This window comes from Schistocerca gregaria, chromosome X, assembly GCF_023897955.1.
Source record: "Schistocerca gregaria isolate iqSchGreg1 chromosome X, iqSchGreg1.2, whole genome shotgun sequence".
NCBI classification, from domain to species: Eukaryota; Metazoa; Arthropoda; class Insecta; order Orthoptera; family Acrididae; genus Schistocerca; species Schistocerca gregaria.
The window spans coordinates 509,544,325-509,568,179 of record NC_064931.1 but is presented as its reverse complement, the minus strand read 5'-3'; positions in this window follow the sequence as shown (position 1 = coordinate 509,568,179).

The following is a 23,855-nucleotide window of genomic DNA, read 5'->3' as shown; positions in this document are numbered from 1 at the left end:
GATTGCCGTGTCATCCAACGAGGAGGAAGCGGATAGGAGGGGCATGGGGTCAGCACACCGCTCTCCCAGGCGTTATGATGGTATTCTTGAGCGAAGCCGCTACTATTCGGTCGAGTAGCTCCTCAATTGTCATCACGAGGCTGAGTGCATCCCGAAAAGTGGCAACAGCGGATGGCGGCCTGGATGGTCACCCATCAAAGTGCCGACCACGCCCTGACAGCGCTTAATTTCGGTGATGTAACGAGAACCGGTGTATCCACTGCGGCAAGGCCGTTGCCTGGAGAATAGGGAGAGGCGATCTCTATTTGCTTATAACAAATTACGTCACTCTAGGTCTTTTTGTTACGTGGCACCAACAGAGATCTCACCTAGGCAGACATGTAAGTACTCTCAGTTTTACGTATTTTTACCGGATTTTCCACAATTTCTCGTATTTTGTCCAGGAAAGTAACTCTTTTCTTAAGAGTTACAACCACAATGGAGAGTTAGATACCAATGATACTAAGGCTCACCTCTCCAACTCCATCTATTAAAACTAGGGCGCTCTGGAGCTGGGCGGCATATGGATAGGTCGAATCTGTTTGTTAATAGTAAATTACGTCATTCCAGTTCCATTTGTTTAATATTTCGAAGCCCTGCGCCTTGTACCCTATTCTGCGAGCTATATGTGAACTTCGTGTCACGGCATCGCGTCATGACGTCCCATCACATTGTCGCATCGCGTCGCGTCACATCACGTTGCATCACGTTAACGTCATGATGTTGTCACCTTTGGTCCCGATTTATATATCACTGCTAAGCCATAGGTACACTACCAGTGTGTGATGTCATAGTGTTAGAAACGAACACACTGGTAGAAACAGTGACCTCATAGATAATTCTATAAGCCAAAGATATTGCATTAGAAATACCACAGTATATTACTAGATTTTGTGACATCATAATAAAATTCTGATGCCTTCAACGAGAAATACTTTATGCGTAGCATAAAACTACAAAAGTACTCCTATAGAGAGGGAAGAGCAGTGTCTGCAACAGTCCCTGCGAAAATCATCTCGCCCGCTGGAGGATAGATCAACCTTCAGGATCCTACGTGATGGGGCAAAGCCGCGAACACCGATTCTTGTGGACACAGTGCCCAGCAATTACTGAGATAGTTGCGGTTCGTGCCTCACACTGTTGATCGAGAGATCTCCTGCCCGTGGACGTAACGGCGAACAGACTCCAAGATGTAGGTTGAATATCAAAGATTGGTGCAAATACACACCGCATTTCCCTGTATTCGTTGGATAATGCTGATACGGAATGGAACTCCTCGTACGATCGTTGTCACCAGCTCACGAACGGGAGTATGCCTAATATTACGCCAGACCATCTCCGCAAGAGTGGTAGAGTGATTTGCGTAATGAGTGTGTAACTACCTCTGACCAAATAGCTACCAGAAATGGCGCTCAATCGTCCAGGGATATGGCATGCCGACATAGCATAAACCTGTCGTAACTTCCCGACACTTTTGCAGATAAACGCTGCTAACAGTTTAAGCGTCAAGCGCGCCTATCATCACCATCCTTTCTTTCTACACCATTCACAAACATACTTCCCTTTTCCCCCTCCACCCGTCATGCTCTTGAAACTAGCGTGGATGACTTCCATTTACGGCTATACGACCTCCCAGGTGGAATGAAGACTCGTAAAAAAAAAATAAATCTTGCAAGTATAAGCGTCATTACTATAAGCCTCGTGTAGTAACCACAGGACAATCCGAGGATGTTGTGTAACTACGACTGATCCACCGAACCCTAGAGACACACGATGCACAGCCAACACACTGATGTATTTGCTACGAAAACTTATCTGTGCATTAACAACGTGAACAGGACTGGTGCAACAGACATACATTGCCACCTCCCCCCAAACAACACGTGAGCATTACCTGGTATATAGGGGAAAATGATAGTGACCAAAAACAAAAGTAGGACCACGTGGAGTGTGGGATAAATCTAATTGTACCAATATTAAGCCACCATAAGACTTTTAAGAATCATGAAAGAAGGTTGTATACGTGGAAGAACCCTGGAGATACTAAAAGGTATCAGATAGATTATATAATGGTAAGACAGAGATTTAGGAACCAGGTTTTAAGTTGTAAGACATTTCCAGGGGCAGATGTGGACTCTGACCACAATCTATTGGTTATGACCTGTAGATTAAAACTGAAGAAACTGCAAAAATGTGGGAAACTAAGGAGATGGGACTTGGATAAACTGAAAGAACCAGAGGCTGTACAGAGTTTCAGGGAGAGCATAAGGGAACAATTGACAGGAATAGGGGAAAGAAATACAGTAGAAGAAGAATGGGTAGCTCTGAGGGATGTAGTAGTGACGGCAGCAGAGGATAAAGTAGGTACAAAGACGAGGGCTGCTAGAAATCCTTGGGTAACAGAAGAAATATTGAATTTAATTGATGAAAGGAGAAAATATAAAAATGCAGTAAATGAAGCAGGCAAAAAGGAATACAAACGTCTCAAATATGAGATCGACAGGAAGTGCAAAATGGCTAAACAGGGATGGCTAGAGGACAAATGTAAGGATGTAGAAGCTTATCTCACTAGGGGTAAGATAGATACTGCCTACAGGAAAATTAAAGAGACCTTTGGAGAAAGGAGAACCACGTGTATGAATATCAAGAGCTCAGATGGCAGCCCAGTTCTAAGCAAAGAAGGGAAGGCAGAAAGGTGGAAGGAGTATATAGAAGGTTTATACAAGGGCGATGTACTTGAGGACAATATTATGGAAGTGGAAGAGGATGTGGATGAAGATGAAATGGGAGATACGATACTGTGTGTAGAGTTTGACAGAGCACTGAAAGACCTGAGTCGAAACAAGGCCCCCGGAGTAGACAACATTCCATTAGAACTACTGACGGCCTTGGGACAACCAGTCCTGACAAAACTCTACCAGATGGTGAGCAAGATGTATGAGACAGGCGAAATACCCTCAGACTTCAAGAAGAATATAATAATTCCAATCCCAAAGAAAGCAGGTGCTGACAGATGTGAAAATTACCGAACTATCAGTTTAATAAGCCACGGCTGCAAAATACTAACGCGAATTCTTTACAGACGAATGGAAAAACTGGTAGATGCAGACCTCGGGGAGGACCAGTTTGGATTCCGTCGAAATGTTGGAACACGTGAGGCAATACTGACCTTACGACTTATCTTAGAAGAAAGATTAAGAAAAGGCAAACCTACGTTTCTAGCATTTGTAGACTTAGAGAAAGCTTTTGACAATGTTGACTGGAATACTCTTTTTCAAATTCTAAAGGTGGCAGGGGTAAAATACAGGGAGCGAAAGGCTATTTATAATTTGTACAGAAACCAGATGGCAGTCATAAGAGTCGAGGGGCATGAAAGGGAAGCAGTGGTTGGGAAAGGAGTGAGACAGGGTTGTAGCCTCTCCCCGATGTTATTCAATCTGTATATTGAGCAAGCAGTAAAGGAAACAAAAGAAAAGTTTGGAGTAGGTATTAAAATTCATGGAGACGAAGTAAAAACTTTGAGGTTCGCCGATGACATTGTAATTCTGTCAGAGACGGCAAAGGACTTGGAAGAGCAGTTGAACGGAATGGACCTTGTCTTGAAAGGAGGATATAAGATGAACATTAACAAAAGCAAAACGAGGATAATGGAATGTAGTCTAATTAAAACGGGTGATGCTGAGGGAATTAGACTAGGAAATGAGACACTTAAAGTAGTAAAGGAGTTTTGCTATTTAGGAAGTAAAATAACTGATGATGGTCGAAGTAGAGAGGATATAAAATGTAGACTGGCAATGGCAAGGAAAGCATTTCTGAAGAAGAGAAATTTGTTAACATCGAATATAGATTTATGTATCAGGAAGTCGTTTCTGAAAGTATTTGTTTGGAGTGTAGCCATGTATGGAAGTGAAACATGGACGATAACTAGTTTGGACAAGAAGAGAATAGAAGCTTTTGAAATGTGGTGCTACAGAAGAATACTGAAGATAAGGTGGATAGAGCACGTAACTAATGAGGAGGTATTGAATAGGATTGGGGAGAAGAGAAGTTTGTGGCACAACTTGACTAGAAGAAGGGATCTGTTGGTAGGACATGTTTTGAGGCATCAAGGGATCACAAATTTAGCATTGGAGGGCAGCGTGGAGGGTAAAAATCGTAGAGGGAGACCGAGAGATGAATACACTAAGCAGATTCAGAAGGATGTAGGTTGCAGTAGGTACTGGGAGATGAAGCAGCTTGCACAGGATAGAGTAGCATGGAGAGCTGCATCAAACCAGTCTCAGGACTGAAGACAACAACAACAACAAGACTTTTAAATAGATGCCGATGTAATGATATACGACCGGTTCTTATAGAACCGGTTATTTGCGACTTTTAATTATGTTTCGACGCCTCGGTCACGATTAGCAAGAGTTTTTATCGGTAATGTCAGTTATGGTCCAATATTTTACGGGTTGAAGTTTATGCCCCTCCTCCCCACCTGAAACACAAATGTGTCACGATTAGCAAGAGTTTTTATCGGTAATGTCAGTTATTGTCCAATATTTTACGGGTTGAAGTTTATGCCCCTCCTCCCCACCTGAAACACAAATGTGGCCCTGTGCTCTATCGTTCAATCGATCCTTGTCTTCCTTCTGTTATTTTTAATTTACTCATTTGTTATTGTCTTTAATAGCAATTTATACTTATACCAGTTTGTAATTTCCCCATATTGTCTGATGATGTCTAGAACAGGTGAAATGCGCAAAATGTGAAGATTAAAAAACCTATCTTGTGGAACCAAGACTTGTTTTGTATCTAAAGATCTATTACGGTTCCTGTAGCAGTGCCACCGCGGCAGTTATGGAATGGAGTGATTTCGATTGCGCAGTGTTTCTCATAGGTAACTCATCCTTATAGCTTTCTAGCAAAGCATCCAAGACATCCCCCCTGACCAAATTGTATTTTTTACATGATTTCGTCATCGACGACGCTATGTTGTCGGAGTTGTAACACTATGTGAGAGGCGGATTCGTAGTAGAATCTTAACGTCCAGTACAGTAAGAGTATGGACTGTTTGTGCTACTAAATATTTTTTTTGTTAATAAGAATGTATGCAGCAGTTCACATACGTGTAATGTAATGAATTTTAGAGTGTTTTTGTTGTGACAGTCTCGGCTGTCTGCTTCGCTTTCGACAGGCGAAACACTGGCAGCTTTATTAAGCAGGTCACCGGAGATTACTGGCAGCGTGGGCAGTCTTCGACTAACTGACGCAATGCGACCGAGGCGGCGCGAGTTATGAGACGAAAGCCATTGGAAAAGAATTCTGGACCGCTACTCCTCAGTGATTCCCATCAATTTATCAGCTTAGCGCGGACCACTTCCAGCGATTGCTTGGAGCCAATGAGATGGCACTTACTCGCTACTGGTGGGCGTATATACGCTAATGTGTTGCACGGCCGAAGTTTGATCATATTCCCAGGTCTGTGTGCGCGCTCACAATGGCGATGTCGGCCCTCGTGGTTCCTGGGTCTGTAGCGCCAAGCAGATACGAGCAGCATCTCGTTATAAATACTGTGCTGATTGCACTGTTATTGGGTACGTACAATTCACTTTTCCAGCGGTCATTGTGCGTGTGTTGTTCACAGTTTTGAATCATGTTGGTAAACGGTCCATGGAGAACCGGTTTATCGGTATACGGCGCACGATCTCTAAGGACACATTTTATAGTATCGTGACCTCTGCAAGTCTGTGACTTTGAATGTAGGAAGAGTTTTATTTTGCTGAACTGTGACCACTTCTCAGTATCATTTGCGTGTGGCAGTGTCGTATATGATTAATTCTGAGTCTGATAGTGACATTACATGTCTGCTAGCACTAGCCCACAGTCGACATGGTTCTACGGTTGTTTTCTGTCGCAATTTTTTTTCCTCGTCCCCGGTGTACCAGGTATTGTTCACAATTAGTGGGGATGTCTGTTGCACCAGTACTGCTCTCGTTTGCGGGATACTCATTGTTACTACACAGATGATGATGTTTAGTTTGTGGGGCGCTCAACTGCGCTGTCATCAGCGTCCATCTACGCAGATAAATCATCGTTGGAAATACATCAGTGTGCTGGCTGTGCATGGTGTTTCTTTCGAATTCCATGGATCGCTCGAAATTGCATACCATGCTCGGTTCAAATGACTCTAAGCACTATGGGACTCAACATTTGAGGTCATCAGTCTCCTAGACTTAGAACTACTTAAACCTAACTAACCTAAGCACATCATACACATCAATGCCCGAGGCAGGATTCGAACCAGCGACCGTAGCAGCAGCGCGGTTCCAGACTGAAGCGCTTAGAACCGCTCGGGCACAAGGGCCGGCTCATACCATACTCGAATTTAACTGTGGTTGCTATACGAGGCTCGCAGTAATGTCACTAGTACTTGCAATATTTATATTGCTACGAGTCTTCATGCAATCTAGGAAGCTAGCGGAAAATGGAGCTACCTGTAATAGTTTCCAAAAGCATGACGGTTGGAGAGAGGTGAAGGGGAGTTTCTGATTGGTCCGGAAAGACGGGCTGGCGGGGATGATGTGCTTGTTGCTTAAACTGTTAGCAACATTTATCCACAAAGTAGTCTACAGGTTTCTTCTGGGGATCATGTAGGTGTCTGTGAGTTATGACTGACTAGTTCGCCTAGGTGGTAGTCCAGAGAGAGACACAAGGTTGGAGGGCCGGGAAGCGGAGTGGTTGGCGCTTAAACTGTTAGCAGCGTTTATCTGCAAAAGCGTCGAGAAGTTACGACAGGTTTTTGCTGTGGCGGGACGCCGTTTTCGTGGACGATTGAGCGCCATTTGTGATAGTTTCTAGGTCTGAGGTGATTACACATACGTTGTGTAAATTTCTGTACCACACCTAGGGAGATGGTCTGGCGTAGTGTTAGCCAGACATGTGGAGCACTCCCGTTCGTGACCTGGTGGCCACGTTCGTACGAAGAGTTCCACACCGTATCGGCATTATCCAACGAATATAGGGGAAAGCGGCGAGTATTTGCACCAGTCTTTGCTGTTTCCACCTACGTCTTGGCATCTGTTTGTCGTTATTACCGCGGGCGGGAGGTCTCTCTAGAGGAGTATTTTTGTACTGTACATGAAGTGGGTTTGATTGGAGGCATCAGAATTTTATTATGACGTCACACAATCTAGCTACGTAGTGAGTTATTTGTTATTCAGTATCTTCGGCTTATAGAATTATCTGCACTGATCACCCAGAACATTATGACCACCGACTTACTATCGGTATAAATCCGTTCAGGCGATAGCAGCGTCAACTGGAAAGGAATGAGTGTTAGACACACACATGGTACATGTAGTATCAGTGAGCGCGCTGTCTGTTTCTAGAATGGGGAAGGTGCGCAGTCTACCTGAGTTCGATCGAGAACAGATTGTGATGGCACGGAGGTTCGGCACGATCATTTCGGAACCTGCAAGACTTGTCGGGTGTTCGAGGCGTGCTGTAGCGAGTATCTTCAACACGTGGTGAAACGAAGGTGAGATAACGTCCAGACGTCGTGGGGCTGGGTGACCACCCTCGTTACGGATGTCGGACTTTGTTGGCTGGGCAGACTGGTAAAACAGGACAGGCGGTGAACTGTGACGGGACTAACATCAGACTTTAATGCTGCGCACCGAACACTCTTAAGGATGAGCCGACGGCCCATGCATGAGCCGATTTTAGCACCGAGACATCGGGAACTACGACTGAAATGAACACACGACCATAGGCATTAGACGTTGATGCAGTGACAGAGCGTTGCATGGTCTGATGAATCCGGATACATTCTTCGTCATGACGATGGGAGGGCGCGAATCCGTCGTCTTCCAGGAGAACTGCTCCTTGACACCTGTACTGCAGGACAGAGACAAGCTGGCGGCGGTTCCATTACGCTCTGGGGAAGATTCACGTGGGTATCCATGCGTCCTGTGGAGCTCGTGCAAGACACCGTGACCGCCAAGGAGTATCGTACACCGGTGACTGCAGCCAGTGTATACCGCTTCATGTTGATCGTGTTTCCCGACGGCAGTGGCACCTTTCAGCAAAATAATACGGTCATGTCACAAGACCAGGAGTGTGAAGGAGCGTTTCGAGGAACACAGTGGCGAGTTCCAAATAATGTGCTGGCCCCCCAACTCGCCAGAACTGAACTCAATCGAACATCTGGGATGTGATACAACGTGACGTCAGAGCTCATCGCCCTCTCCCCGGAATTTACGGAAATTAAGTGACTTTTTGTGCAGTTGTAGTGCAAACCCCTCCAGCGACCTACCAAGGCCTGATTTCTTCCATGCCATCATGGGTCGGTGCTGTCATTCGTGCCATAGTTGCATATGCCTGCTATTAGGTAGGTGATCGTAATGTTCTGGCTGATCAGTATATGGCGCCACTATTTATACCATCGTGTTCGTTTCTGACAATGTGTCGTCACACACTACTAACGGAGCTATGACTTAGCAGTGATACACAAACCGGGACCAAAGCTGACAACATCATGACGTCGGCACGACGCAACGCGACGTTATGCGACGCGATGCGTGTCTGTGATGCGACGTCATGACACGACTTCCTGACAACGATGGGACGTGATGTTGATACATAACTCGCTTAATAGTGTACAATACGCGAAACTGTGGAAAATACGGAAAACTGAAAGTACTTAGTGAGGAGTACTGTGTGAGGTGTCTGCTGGTGCTTCTAAATATTAAAAAAAACGGGCCTCGAGTGACATAATTTGTTATTAACAAACAGATTCTTCCTATTCCTACGCCACCAAGCTCCAAAGTACACCAGTTTTAAAAGATGGAGTTGGGCAGGTGTGCCACAACATCGATGGTATCTACGTCTGAGAGCATCATGGCGTCAGTGGAACGCTGGGAAGAGTGTTACTTTAATGGACAAAATACGTAAAACTGAAGAAAACCCGGTTAAAATACGTAAAAGTAAGAGTATTTATACGTCTGTCTAGGCGAGACCTCTGCTGGTGCCACGTAGCAAATAAACATAAAGTGATGTAATTTGTTATAAACGAATAGACTCCGCATCTCCGTATTCTCCAGAGCGCCTTCACTTATAAAACCGTAAATGGTGGAAGACACGTAAAACAGGAAATATGTAAAACAGCGTAAAAGTGAGAGTACTTACATATCTGTCTGGTCGTGACCTCTGTTGGTGTCACATAGTGTTGGTACTAACAAACAGAGTTTAAGTGACGTGACTGAACATAATATTGTTATTATCAAATAGAAACATCCTCTCTCTATGCTGTCCAGCTCCTGCGTAATTCTTCCCACACAAGCGCCCCATTTATAAAAGATGAAAGTGTGGAGGGGGTACATGTTCCTTTTTGGGGGGTTGCTACCCTTTTTATGTAACAAGATCTTGAATGTAAGTACCAAAATTGTGTGGGTGATTCCCCTCGGTGATCTTGATCACTTCCCTGGGGGAGATGGTGTGTGTGGGGGGGGGGGGGGGGGGAGGGGAACCAAGGAGCCCAAGCGTGTAAACTGACACCGGATGTCGTTATCAGTAACCTTGAGGTAAGATCGTTATCTGGACAGGATCATACGATGTATTCCTACTCACGTGATGAAATTGGTGCTACTAGTAGCAAATTTTCCAAAGTCACGCGGTTTATTACACCATCAGTTTCATCGGTTTTTTTATTTAATTTAACGAAGCGTATGAAGACGTTATATATTACTGCAAACTATGTTGGTCAACTCAAGGGTCATGTTTGGAACCCTTTTCCAGTGTAAGACCCACTATAGGTGAATTTCTGACGGAAAATGAAAAGCAAGAACTAAAATTAGAGTATGCTAAAGGGATTGCAGGCGTCGCATTTTTAGAGGACTTGATTGCGCACTGCACTGCAAGGTGAGAAGCGACTAGTAACTTATTTCTAATTTGATGTGGAAAGTGGATGCATCTAAAATGAATATCGCATTGTGTAAGGGACCACTATGGACAAAGAAGACGGACTACTTCCCTAAGCTCTCTGGCATTAAACAAATGTGAATTTTGACGAATTCATTGCGGCATTGAAATAATTACAGGAACAGTTTTCTAAACGCTTTCAGGACACTGCCAATCACAAATCTATTTTTGATCTGTTTTCAAGGACATTTGCCATTTCAATTGAAAGTGCCCGTGCGTGGGTGCAGATGGAACATATCGAGTTTCAGTGTAATTGCAATTTAAAAGAAAAATTATTTTGCATTAAAAGCGTCCTGGAATTTTCCTCGGGAAGAGTTTCCACGTCTTCTTAATGAGGTTACAAAACAGATATCAATGTTTCGATCACAATGTCTGTGTAAAAGGCTTTCTTCAGTTATGAAACTAAACAAGTCACAATATTGCTACTATCAGAGTGACGACAATCTGGAGAACTTTCTGCATCTCTCCGTGTTCCGACAGTTTGTGCCACATCTGAGTTTTATTACGTCTTCAGCGAACCAAAAATAACTGAATAATAGTGCGAAACTGTGTTTTTTGTGATTCACGGGTATATCGTTGAGAAATACGAAACCAAGCCGCACGCAAGCCTTTGAGCTCTCCCTGTGCGACTGTATTGCCATTTAATGTTGTGCGATCGCGGCTTTCCCATCTCCCTGTGAGACAGCGTGGCGTGATGGTTACGTATAGTGTACACGTGTGCGCTCTGAGTTCAACGACTCTTATCAGTTGATATTTTCGACCTTTGGGGTGGGGGGTGGGGGGGGGGGGGGCGAGAGCGGCGGCGGAACACAAATATGTTTGTTTTCTTAGGCCGATGCGGTCCCTTGCGACAGCAGGTGGATCGCGAAAACTTTGTGCCGTAACGAGATTACTCGGCAAACAACAAAAGTATCCTTAATATATTTATGGAGTTATTTAAAGGAAATAGGAAGGGAGATTAGAGACGAAACCATTAGAGACCAGACGGAGGGACAGGAAAAGAAATCGGCCGTGAAGAAAACCATCCAAGTATTTGCCTTTATCGATTTAGAGAAGTCACGGAGAACCTAAATCTGGTTGGTCGGGCGAGTTTTGAATCCTGTAGCACTCCCACCGAAATGGCAACGTCTCCTTCTTCATTTTAAGCCCTGTCGTATCATTTTCTTGACTATTCGTCGCATGTCTGCGTTTACTGCGTACTAATTCTATCAGTTTTAAAAGTACTTTGACAATTTATTCAGCGTCAGACGATGATGCGGGAAATGAAAGGCTGTGTGTTAGACAGTTAACCAAGAGTAATTACAGCGTCGGAAAGGGCCTCGGAAGGTTCAATTATCTCAATGATACCGACCGACTGCCGTGTCATTCCCAGCCGATAGGCGCCACTGGATGCGGATGTGGAAGGGCATGTGGTCAGCACACTGCTTACTCGCCCATTGTCAGCTTTCGCGCCGGAGACCCAATTCTCAATCATGTAGCTCCTCAATAGGCTTCATAAGGATTGAGTGCACTCCGCTTACCAACATCGCTACGCAGACTCGAACAGTCACCCATGCAAGTGCTATCCAAGGACGAGAGTGCTTAACTTCAGTGATGTGATGCGAACCGGTGTTACCACTGCGGTAAGGCCGTTGGTAGTGCTAACTACAAACTTTAAATACTTTGGTTTCAATGGGATGCATCGCAGTGACAAATTTCTTGAATGATATCAGTTTGCCACACTGGCTGTTATTGTAAGGATTAAAGAATCCTTTTATTTTGTATTGTTCAATGCTGCCTTTTTAACGGCTGTGTAGCCGTTATCAAGTGTAAAGCACAACCGTTTAAAGACCAGATCTGCGGCTGAGGTTCTAGCAATAGGAGAGGCACTCAGATAGGCATTGCATATTATCAGTGATATTCTTATAACAAAACATAAGCGGAGCGCATTCGAAAAACTAAAACATGAATCCTGGAACTTGGAAACTGAACATAATCTCTTCGGTGTGCACCGAAAAATCTATCAGTGTATCGAACAATATTAAAAATTGCAACTTGTCTGGGTTAAAGAGCATTCCGGAATCGTAGACAACGAAATGGCTAACCAATAACAAACAGTGGTAGCACGGAAGGAATATCTCTCTTTGTACGTCTAAGGCAAAACTTTGCAAGGATTCAATCATTCAGTCCTAAAGGAACATGATATTCAAAGTTAAATCTTTCACGACATACATCAATCAAAAGAAATCGAAATGAGGACGTGTGTTATCCTGTGCATCTCTACAGAATCACAGTTTACCGTTATAATATAGCAAAAATCACCCTTCAGAACTGATCCAAATCACCTGTTCTATAAGAAATTCTCCCGTTTGGGTTTCCCCCTACACAGAAGCGTCACGAAACTGGAAACTAACCAGAAAATCTTCGTCCATGTCACGAGATAATTTCAAGAGATGGACAATCATCTCTAAACTCCAAGAAGTGAAGGCACCGACCCAAACCAATCGCAAGGCTTGGTTGACTCCACAGGTATTAATTGATGCCAGAAGAAGAAACGGCATTCACTCATTTTATAATTGGATATTTGTATACAGAGTTCATCTCTTGTTCTACTTGAAATTTATTTCAGGAATGAACCCCAAAAACGTTACTCGAGTTAAAGAACAATATGATTTGATTTATAGCTTGGCAGCCAGCGGCGAAACAAATGCAATTAAAAAACCTTTAAACGCATATGCGTTGATTGTAGTCAACGTACTTGTCTAAGGCTCACAATTGTACAAGCAAAGCATTTTGACCGGAACTCATGCCGTTAGGAATGACACCAAGTGTTAAGAAAACAGTAGTTACTCAACATAGTTATTTACATCTGAGAATGGTAACAAGGGCGAAATTACGTAGTTGTGAACAATATTAAATAAAAGGATGTTTTAATGTTAACAATAACAGACAGTGCAGAAAATTGGTATCATTTGCGAAAAATAACAGATTTTATATTTGCCGCTTTGTTTTTTGCACAAACACGAATAACTGAAAATGTAAAATGTGTGAAAATTTTCTGTATGCCACGAGTAGGAATGCAATTGGCATTTACAACCAAATTTGATCTTTGCCTTGATCATCCCCGTTCCCATACCCTCTTCTGTCGCAATTCATCGCAAAAGTTACTAAAATCGAGAACACGGTTAAGACCACTGGTACTGAGAACAGACTCGGATTACAACTTATCGCCGCCTGACTAGTTTGGGGCGTAGCAGAGAACTCGTGCATACTTTGTACAACTTCCTAGCTATTCGTACGTGGTAGCTTGCTGAATAATTTTCATTTGTTTTCATATTTAATGGGTTTACTGCATAATGGGATTGTAGTATCGAAGCTGTTACGACAGTTAGGCTCCTCCTAGAGACTACCTACGCCAAGGGCGGACTCTTATTACTAACATTTGTTAAAGAAATGTTTTAGATTTTGCGTTTGAGCATTGGTCGCTCACTGACGTGTAGGTAGCTAGGCAATATTCTTCCTCATGGCTTGCTTACTTCTGCGCCCTCCACTGGCTCACTAGCGTCCCACGTGGTACATCGGTTATCCATGTCTGCGTGGGAAACAGGTTCTCACTCGATACTGTTGTATTCTGCAGTGCTATTTAAGGGACCGAATCACTTCTGTTAGCTGGTTTCTGGTTTCCCGTTGCCTCCCACTGATGATGATCAAATGATAATGAGGACAACACAACACCCAGTCCCTGAGCGGAGAAAATCTCCTACCCATCCGGGAATCGAACCCCGACCTCTTGGTATGACAGACCGCCGCGCTGACCACTCAGCTATCGGGTCGGACTAATAAAATGTAAAATTTAGAAAAGAAAATGCTGTTCAAAACAAAGAGGAACCTCAGATCTTCCATACTGAATCCGAATGACGCCACATGGCAGAGGGTCCTCCAAACGCCATTCCAGTGTCTAGACACTGGGCAACCACGCGCGATTTAGTTTTGTTATAAATGCTTCAGTTTTCACATGCAGAACATAAACATTCCACTTTGCTTCAACTAGCCACAACGTTCCTCACTCGCAATTGGAAAAAAATTGTTGAAGAATCTGATAAATGAATGGCGCGAGACTATCTGCCTGTTGTAAAACTCTCTACTTGGCAACACAGATGGGAGTCGCCTGTAAGTTTCGCTGCTTATTTTATCCGACTTCTCATTTGACCACACGTGGCTTGGTAGATCTTGTTACAGACCTTTCCAACACAGAGTAATCCAAGGTGGTCACCGGGAATCAAACCTAGGGCCTCCGAGTCAGAAGTCATTGACGTTTACTACTGGACCAAAGAGGTGGCCTCATAATTTTACATGTGACATGACAATCTTCAAAAATGGTTCAAATGGCTCTGAGCACTATGCGACATAACTTCTGAGGTCATCAGTCGACTAGAACTTAGAACTAATTAAACCTAACTAACCTAAGGACTTCACACACATCCATGCCCGAGGCAGGATTTGAACCTGCGACCGTAGCGGTCGCTCGGCTCCAGACTGCAGCGCCTAGAACCGCACGGCCACTACGGCCGGCCATGATAATCTTTTAACTTCATAAACAATAACTTATCACTGTCAGTGTGAAAACTCGCCATCACTCAAGTATGAGAGACGATCAAAAAAGCAAAACAACACTTTTTAATGGAAGAAAGTTGGTTTTGTTCAGGGTTCCAATACAATATACACTACTGGCCATTAAAATTGCTACACCACGAAGATGACGTGCTACAGACGAGAAATTTAACCGACAAGAATAAGATGCTATGATATACAAATGATTAGCTTTTCAGAGCATTCACAGAAGGTTGGCGCCGATGGCGACACCTACAACGCTCTGACACGAGGAAAGTTTCCAACCGACTTCTCGTACACACACGGCAGAAGACCGGCGTTGCCTGGTGAAACGTTGTTGTGATGCCTCGTGTAAGGAGGAGAAATGCGTACCATCACGTTTCCGACTTTGATAAGGGTCGGATTATAACCTATCACGATTGCGGTTTATCGTATCGCGACATTGCTGCTCGCGTTGGACGAGATCCTATGACTGTTAGCAGAATATGGAATCGGTGGGTTCAGGAGGGTAATACGGAACGCCGTGCTGGATCCCAACGGCCTCGTATCACTAGCAGTTGAGATGACAGGCATCTTATCCGCATGGCTGTAACGGACCGTGCAGCCACGCCTCGATCCCTGAGTCAACAGATGGGGACGTTTGCAAGACAACAACCATCTGCACGATCAGTTCGACGACGTTTGGAGCAGCATGGACTATCAGCTCTGAGACCATGGCTGCGGTTACCCTTGACGCTGCATCACAGACAGGAGCGCCTGCGATGGTGTACTCAACGACGAACCTGGGTGCACGTCATTTTTTCGGATGAATCCAGGTTCTGTTTACAGCATCATGATGGTCGCATCCGCGTTTGGCGACATCGCTGAGAACGCACATTGGAAGCGTGTATTCGTCATCGCCATACTGGCGTATCACCCGATATGATGGTATGGGGTGCCATTGGTTACACGTCTCGGTCACCTCTTGTTCGCATTGACGGCACTTTGAACAGTGGGCGTTACATTTCAGATCTGTTACGACCCGTGGCTCTACCCTTCATTTGATCCCTGCGAAACCTTACATTCCAGCAGGATAATGCACGACCGCATGTTGCAGGTCCCGTACGGGCCTTTCTGGATACAGAAAATGTTCGACTGCTGCCCTGGCCAGCACATTATCTGGATCTCTCAGCATTTGAAAACGTCTGGTCAATGGTGGCCGAGTAACTGGCTCGTCACAATACGCCAGTCACTACTCTTGATGGACTGTGGTATCGTGTTGAAGCTGTATGGGCAGCTGTACCTGTACACGCCATCAAAGCTCTGTTTGACTCAATGCCCAGGCGTATCAAGGCCGTTATTACGGCCAGTGATGGTTTCTCTGGGTTCTGATTTCTCAGGATCTATGCACCCAAATTGCGTGAAAATGTAATCACATGTCAGCTCTAGTATAAGATATTTGTCCAATGAATACCCGTTCATCATCTGCATTTCTTCTTGGTGTAGCAATTTTAATGACCAGTAGTGTATTATTCTCCACTCTTCTGGCTACAAAACTCTATTCTTCAACATAACTTCCGTAAATGCGCTGGACTTACGCAACCTTACTGGCATGGCCTGTAGGTCCGCGTGGTACCGCTCTAGACGTCGGAGCCAGCGTGTTGCTGCATCAGTAACCTCCTCATCATCGACGTACTGCTCCCAGCGGAGTGCATCCTTCATTGGCCCAAACAGATAAAAGTCGGAAGTTGCGAGATCCGGGCTCTAGGGTGGGTGAAGAAGAACAGTCCAATGAAGTTTTGTGAGCTCCTTTCTGCTACGCCGACTTGAGTGAGGCCTTGAGCTGTCACGGAGAAAGAAAAGTTCATTTGCATCTTTTGCGGAGACGAACACGCTGAAGGCTTTCTTTCCGTTTCCTGCGCGTACCACAATATACTTCCGAGATGATCGTTGCACCATGAAGGAAGACATCAAACGAAGTAACCACTTCGGAGTCCCAGAAGACCGTCGTCATGACTCCACCGACTTTGAACTTTTTCTTTGGTGGAGCGATGGTGTGGCGCCACTCTATGGATAGATGATCCATCGTCGCTCTTTCTAGTCCTCTGTTAGATCGCGAGGAACCTAGCAAGGACACTCCTTAGAGTACCCCAAGTGGTGGACGAGTGTTACATTACTTACCGAACGCCCGTCGTTGCAGCAGCAGCAGCAGCAGTAGTAGTAGTAGTATTTATCTGTAGATCTCTTTCAAAATATGGCCAAGGTAGGATTTGGCAAAGCGTGAAGACAACCAGTAGAAAATCTCCCCGTGTGTGGACGGGCATTATCTTTCTGAAATGCGAGCCCAGATTGCCTTGTCATGAAGGGCAACAAAACAGGTCGTAGAATATGGTGGACGTACTGCTGTGCTGTAAGCGTGTCGCGGATGTCAGGTTGATACCCCACCGCTTTCTAGGGAGTCTCCAGACACGCCTCCGCTGGTCATCGGCCCTCAGTTCCAAGCGGGACTCATCAGTGAAGACGATTTTACTCCAGTCACTGAGATTCCAGGGCGAAGATGAGTCTAGAAGCTCCCGAACAAAGGTGGGATACCAACTTGATTGTTGCTTGTTACATTGGCCGGCAACCAGGTGCCATTTCATTTCATCCATGACACCCTCTCAGCACAGCGAGACGTCGAAGATATTCTACACTCTGTTTTGTTGCCCTTCATGGCAAGCTGTCCTGCACATACATTTCAGCGAGATAATGTCCGCCCCCACGCGGCAAGAGTTTCTACTGCTTGTCTTCGTGCTTGCCAAACCCTGCCTTGGACAGCAACGTCGTCGAATCTCTCCCCAATAGAGAAATTTTGGAGTATTATTGGCAGTGCTCTTCAACCAGCACTGGATTTTGGCGATATAACGCGCCAGCTGGACAGATTTTGGCACGATATCCCTCAGAAGGACATACAACAACTCTATGAATCAATGCCAAGCCAAATAAACGCTTGCGTAAAGGCCAGAACTGGACCAACGCGTTATTGACTTTCTCAATTTGTGAAGCTCTTTCTCTTGAATAAATCATATCATTTTTCTGAAATAGTAATAATTTATTTGTCTTTGCATGTACATTACATCTACCGACTTCCGTCCCATTGGAATAATTTCTTTGTGGTGCGTCGTTTTCTTTTGTCCTTGGGTGTATTTGTGCAGTTCTTTTTTACGGGAATTACTTCTTTATAGGTAACTACATTACGAAGTATTAGTATTAATATTGTTTTCAAGGTCATTAATGTATAACATGAACATCAAGGGTCCCATTACACTGCGGGACACCTGAAGTTACTTCTACATCTGTCGATGACTTCATCTAAGATAACGCCCGAAGTCTTTTCTACTAAGAAATCCTCAAACCAGTCAAAAATTTCGCATGATAACACAAACTTATACATTCGATAATAAGCGTACGTGTGGCACTGAGTTAAATGCTTTTTGGAAATCAAGAAATACTGTATCTACCTGACTGCCTTGATACATGACTTTCAGCATGTCATGTGAAAAAAGTGCGAGCTGAGTTAGGACGGAGGAAGTCATTCTGTTAGAGATAATAACGATAACTTCGTGCTAGTCCTCAATTGGACGCCACTTCGGTGATGCGGGTGTTCTTAACCTTCCCGAACAATCCTAACGGGGAAAGGTGAGCTACAGTTTAACTCGTCGTTCCTGGTTCCTGACGACTCTCTGCATCATTGACAGGTGAAGGCTAAGTTACAAGCAGTCTGAAAAATTTCCGAATACGCTGAGTTACCCTGCTAGCTAACGGCAGACCGCATTTCTGTTCCGAGATATGTCAGGGCGAAATTTGTTATTCGGGAGGGGAGGTTGTTGGTGGTGCATTAGGAGAGAACATGGAAGGTGTGTGCGTACTTGGTCGTTGGAGTGCGTTGATATTTGCTAGAGAGCGTGCTAAGGTTGGTATACGGTTGGGCTGTTGAAGTCAGGTCTGTAGAATACAGGGAAGATACCCAGTGTGGACGAGGAGGTGAGGGCGCTGGAACTTTCATGGAATCGCAGTCGCCTCCTCTCCCGCCAGCTGTGACTGCGATTTGTGGTTGGCACCGCTGCGCTGTGTGTGAGGATGGCGCTGGCGTATCGCTCGATAGCCATGCGCCGCAGTATCGAGCCCGCTGCAGTCTGGCCGGGCCCGGGCACTCACGTTAAGCGGCCGACTTAATCCCGCCGCTGACACGGATCAACGACCACGGCCCACTGGTATCTGACAACCTGCACGTCTCGCGGTCCTCTACTAAGCCCGGCAGCGCAGGCCAACGTGGCGTAGGGCAGGCCGGTAGGACAATGCAGTTTCGTGGCGCCTGCTGCAGCGTTTCCGCTTCGGCGCGCAGACACCCAACAGCTGCGACTGATGCTGAGATACCGCGGTACTGTACTCTGTTAATAATATGTTTAACACGGAAGTCAACATTGCGCTGCCTAATCCTCTACGTTTGTTGTTACGTCATTTGATTCTTCTTCCCGCGGAACGTAAACCATGCCTTGCCCAGTACGATTGCGCACGATTATGCAGCTATGCTACGTACCCGCTGCTAACAAAGCGTCTCCTCGCACTTATAATCTGCAGGTGCACACACGTAGTCTTGCTGGCCCATTTAACCGGCAGTTGCGCTGCTCTACCAGCCGTTGCACTGATTCGTGCCAGATTAGGCTCCAGCTGCCAGGACTGGTTTGGTGTCAAGAGCCGCACCCCGAAAACATCCGACACACAAACTCCGATAAAATTATGTTATTTCGGTCCTCTGGCGTGTCAGTGATTACTGATTTTTACTAATACCTTGTGAAAACCATTCGGCACACACTACTTCTCACCTGTTTTTAGCAGTTTGTCTCGCCTCAGTTTCATACCTCTGAATAGCTTCACACATTATCAAGCCGCATACCAGCTATAAGACCACGTGGGACAACTGGCGGGATAGAGAAAGCGACTGTCGAAGCAAGAACTACAAGTGCTAAATATATAGTACAGTGATAAAAAAATTACTGAAGGCTTTCAATGCTTCATCGTGTCTCTGTGTATCATTCGCATTAGAATTACATTTATTTATCTTTATTGATGGTCCATGACTCGGCTAACTAAATGCTTGATATTTTTACATTACATTTTGAAACAGGTTGTACAAAAACCCTATAAATGTTTGTTGTTATTTCTTAAACTACTTAGTATATAGTGGCGGTCACATTAGCTGCCCACAGACGACAGACCCTGCAGTGTGTATCCCACGACAGGTTTCTTCTATGAAGTAACTGCAAGGTATTAATAATTTATCTATGAAAGCTATGCATTAAAACTATCATCTAATTATAAATTTAGAAATCTAATAAAAATAGTTATAGACAACTAATTAAAACAAAAAGTTAGAGAGAGAGGGGGCGGGAGAAGAAAAAAAATAGAAAGGAAGAAAGAGGTTTGTCATCATTACAAGACTATGTGGAGGAGGCGACAACTACTGCGACAGGGTTTGAGTAGCCTTTTGTAGTACCAGTGGCTAGGGTACTTTACACCAGTTTCCTTTTCACACGACCTTTAGGAGCCTCGTGGACCCCAAAGCAAGCCGACGGTATACTATATCAGAGTATTCACCGACCGTTTCACAGCCTATATGGTTACGTAGGTACCGAGATCCAGTCTCACTCTCAGCCTCGACCTCGGATCCGAAGATAGCTCGGCTTCTGAAACGAAGACAAGCTAACCATTTTCTAGCCCTATTTCCTTCGTTGCCATACTAGTATCAAGTCATTCTCCTTCTCCTCGGAAACTCACATCCTTCTGCCATGGGAACGGATCAGTTGGTCCACATCCTCTCTTTCGGCTGTCTTTGAGAAGGCTGAAGCTAATTCATTCGTGAAGCCAAATTTCAGTTCGTTTGGCAGTGCCTTGTAGACGAGAATACCCTGATGCTGCTACGTCTCTTCTACAAACAAGGTCTCATGAACTGGACATGTAACAACAACAAAATATCCTGTAAATAAGTTGACTTGTATCCAGTGGCGTTACAAAACTCTTTGGATGAGCACTGCGGCGTGCGAGCGTTTGTTTACACTAGGTTTGAACTTACGAATAAAGTGTAATCAGACAGTGTGAAATGTGGACGGAACACAACTTAGTTCTTTACACCGGGGAGATGAGGTGAGTTTGTGCACGTGCATCCATCTGAAGGACGAATTCCCTTCATATTTTTAAAGAGATTGTGACGCAACCGATGTCGTTTCAAGAGAGTCTGCCGACACCTACACGAATTACGAGTTACGGCGTTCATAAATTACAGACACAGTTTGCCTTTCGTAATGAAGAAGACCGCTTACAGCTGCACAGATTACAGTTCGTTGGAGGTAATCGCATTAAGAAACTAAATGGAGCACTTCCACTTTTAACATCTTAATTGAATCAGTCATCAATTAAATACACTGCTGGAAAAAATTAATACCCCCTTTTAGAGGTCTTCCATTCACTGAACATTTATTATTGTAACAGTGCTTACGGACTTCATAAATGATTACATTTAGAGATCAATAGAACAAGCGGTTCTGAGATACCAGGTATCGACCCACGCTGAAACACCCATATTAGTACACACATCAAAAAAGTTTTGCGTCACCTCGGTTCCGAGAGTTCCCGAACCTGTACAGAAAATGTGAATACGGATAAACATAAATATCATTTCCGCCCTTTTTATTGCTCACGAAAACCACACACTGTATGCTGTACCACCATACAGCGAGACCTTCAGAGGCGGTGGTCCAGATTGCTGTACACACCGTTACCTTTAATACTCAGTAGCACGTCCTCTTGCATTGATGCATGCCTGTATTCGTCGTGGCATACTATCCACAAGTTCATAAAGGCACTGTTGGTCCAGATTGTCCCACACCTCAACGGCGATTCGGCGTAGATCCCTCAGAGTGGTTGGTGGGTCATGTCGTCCATAAACAGCACTTTTCAATCTGTCCCAGGCATGTTCGATAGGGTTCACGTCTGGAGGACATACTGGCCATTTTAGTCGAGAAATGTCGTTATCCTGAAGGAAGCCATTCACAAGATGTGCACGATGGGGGCGTGAATTGTCGTCCATGAAGACGAATGCCTCGCCAGTTGCTGCCGATATGGTTGCACTACCGGTCTGAGGATGGAATTCACGTATCGTACAGCCGTTATAGCGCCTTCCATGACCACCAACGGCCTACATCGGCCCCACATAATGGCACCCCAAAACATCAGGGAACCTCCATCTTTATGCACTCGCTCGACAGTGCGTCTAAGGCGTTAAGCATGACCGGGTTGCCTCCAAACGTGTGGCCGACGACTGCCTAACTGAAGGCATATGCGACATTCATCGGTGAAGAGAACGTGATGCCAACCCTGAGTGGTCCATTCGGCATGTTGTTGGGCCCATCTGTACAGCGTTGCATGGTGCCGTGGTTGCAAAGCTACACCTCGCCATGGACGTCAGGAGTGAAGTTGCGCATCATGCAGCCTATGGCGCACAGTTTGAGTCGTAACACGACGCCCTGTGGCTGCACGAAAGGCATTATTCAACATGGTGGCCTAACTGTCAGGGTTCCTCCGAACCATAATCCGTAGGTAGTGGTCATCCACTGCAGTAGTAACCCTTGGGCAGCGTGAGCGAGGCATGTCATCGAGAGATCCTGTCTGTCTGTATCTCCTCCATGTCGGAACAACATCGCTTTGGTTCACTCCGAGACGCCTGGACACTTCCCTTGTTGAGAGCCCTTCCTGGCACAAAGTAACAATGCGGACGCGATCAAGTCACAGTGTTGACCGTCTGCGTATTGTAGAACTACAGACAACACGAGCCGTGTTTCTCCTTCCTGATGGAATAACTGGAACTGATGGGCTGTCGGACCCCCTCCGTCTAATAGGCGCCGGCCGTGGTGGCCGAGCGGTTCTAGGCGCTTCAGTCCGCAACCGCGCGACTGGTACGAATCCTGCCTCCGGCATGGATGTGTATGATGTCCTTAGGTTAGTTAGGTTTAAGTAGTTCTAAGTTCTAGGAGATTGATGACCACAGCAGTTAAGTCCCATAGTGCTCAGAGCCATTTGAACCATATGAGCCAAGACTAGACCAGCCGGTTTCTTCACAAAGTATCAGTTGCTAATGCGCAGCTGTGGAATGAATCACGCAGAGCGGTCGCTGTGCCCTGGTGTCTTCACATTTTTGAAATTCAGAGCTGAATGTCCGTGTCTTTAAAATATTTTGCAATGTGGTCATGTATGTTTGCTGCTGGGCTAGGTCGGTGACACTTGTGAGTAGGGGGAATCCCAGTCTGACGGTTGCGTTGCATAGTGCCGAACAGTAGGTGATTTCGATCTGCCAATCCTGAAGGGTGATCTTGACAGCATAGAGAGGTTAGAACATTGATTCTGTAGAGGTGTGCGCGATAACACTTGTGCCGATTACGCAGTTTTGTTATTAATGGTGTACGCTGTCGGGGAAGTTTGACCTGTGAATGCCATGTTCTTTTAGGAATGAATGGTCAAATCCTTTTATGTTAGAGGTTTCCCAGAATCGGTATCATTCATTAAATTCCCCTTTTTTACGAAATCCGTATTGGTACATCATTCAGTACGAGCGGAACGACCTATTGCAGGTGGCTGTAACTAGAGGCTAAGAGAGGTATTATTTTACCCAGTAATATTTCTCTGGCACTGATAATTTCTTTGAACATCTGATATCTGTGAAGAAGTGGATGTGATGATACAGCTGCTCTGTTAAGTATAAATTTCCGAGCTAATAGATGTCTATGAATTTTCTACGGGTTTTCTTTAGCATTAGTCAGTATCACATTTTTCGGGATGGATTTCACAGTGCCCAGGCAAATTGTAATGTTCCTCACCATAGTCTAGCCACTGCATATAGTATATTCAGTGCTTGCCCAATCTTTTCCTGTCATATATTCCATGTGTTTGTCCCGTGTCATTTGACTGAACGTTGGAGAGGAGTGGCATGTGGTCTTAGATGAAGTGACGGTGTACACTTTCGTCTTAAGAAGATGTCAGCCGATAATTCCATGTCCGGCGATAATTTCATGTCTGAGAACTGTTTTCGGGCTCCCCGGCCTTGTAACAAATAAAAATCTTATAAATGACCAGCGATCGAACCCGAGACCTTTGGATCCGTATTCTGGCACATAAACACTGAGCCTCATAGCCAACATCATAAACCGTCAAAAATTACACAGATTTCCTTATCTCATACTCCACGCGCTTAC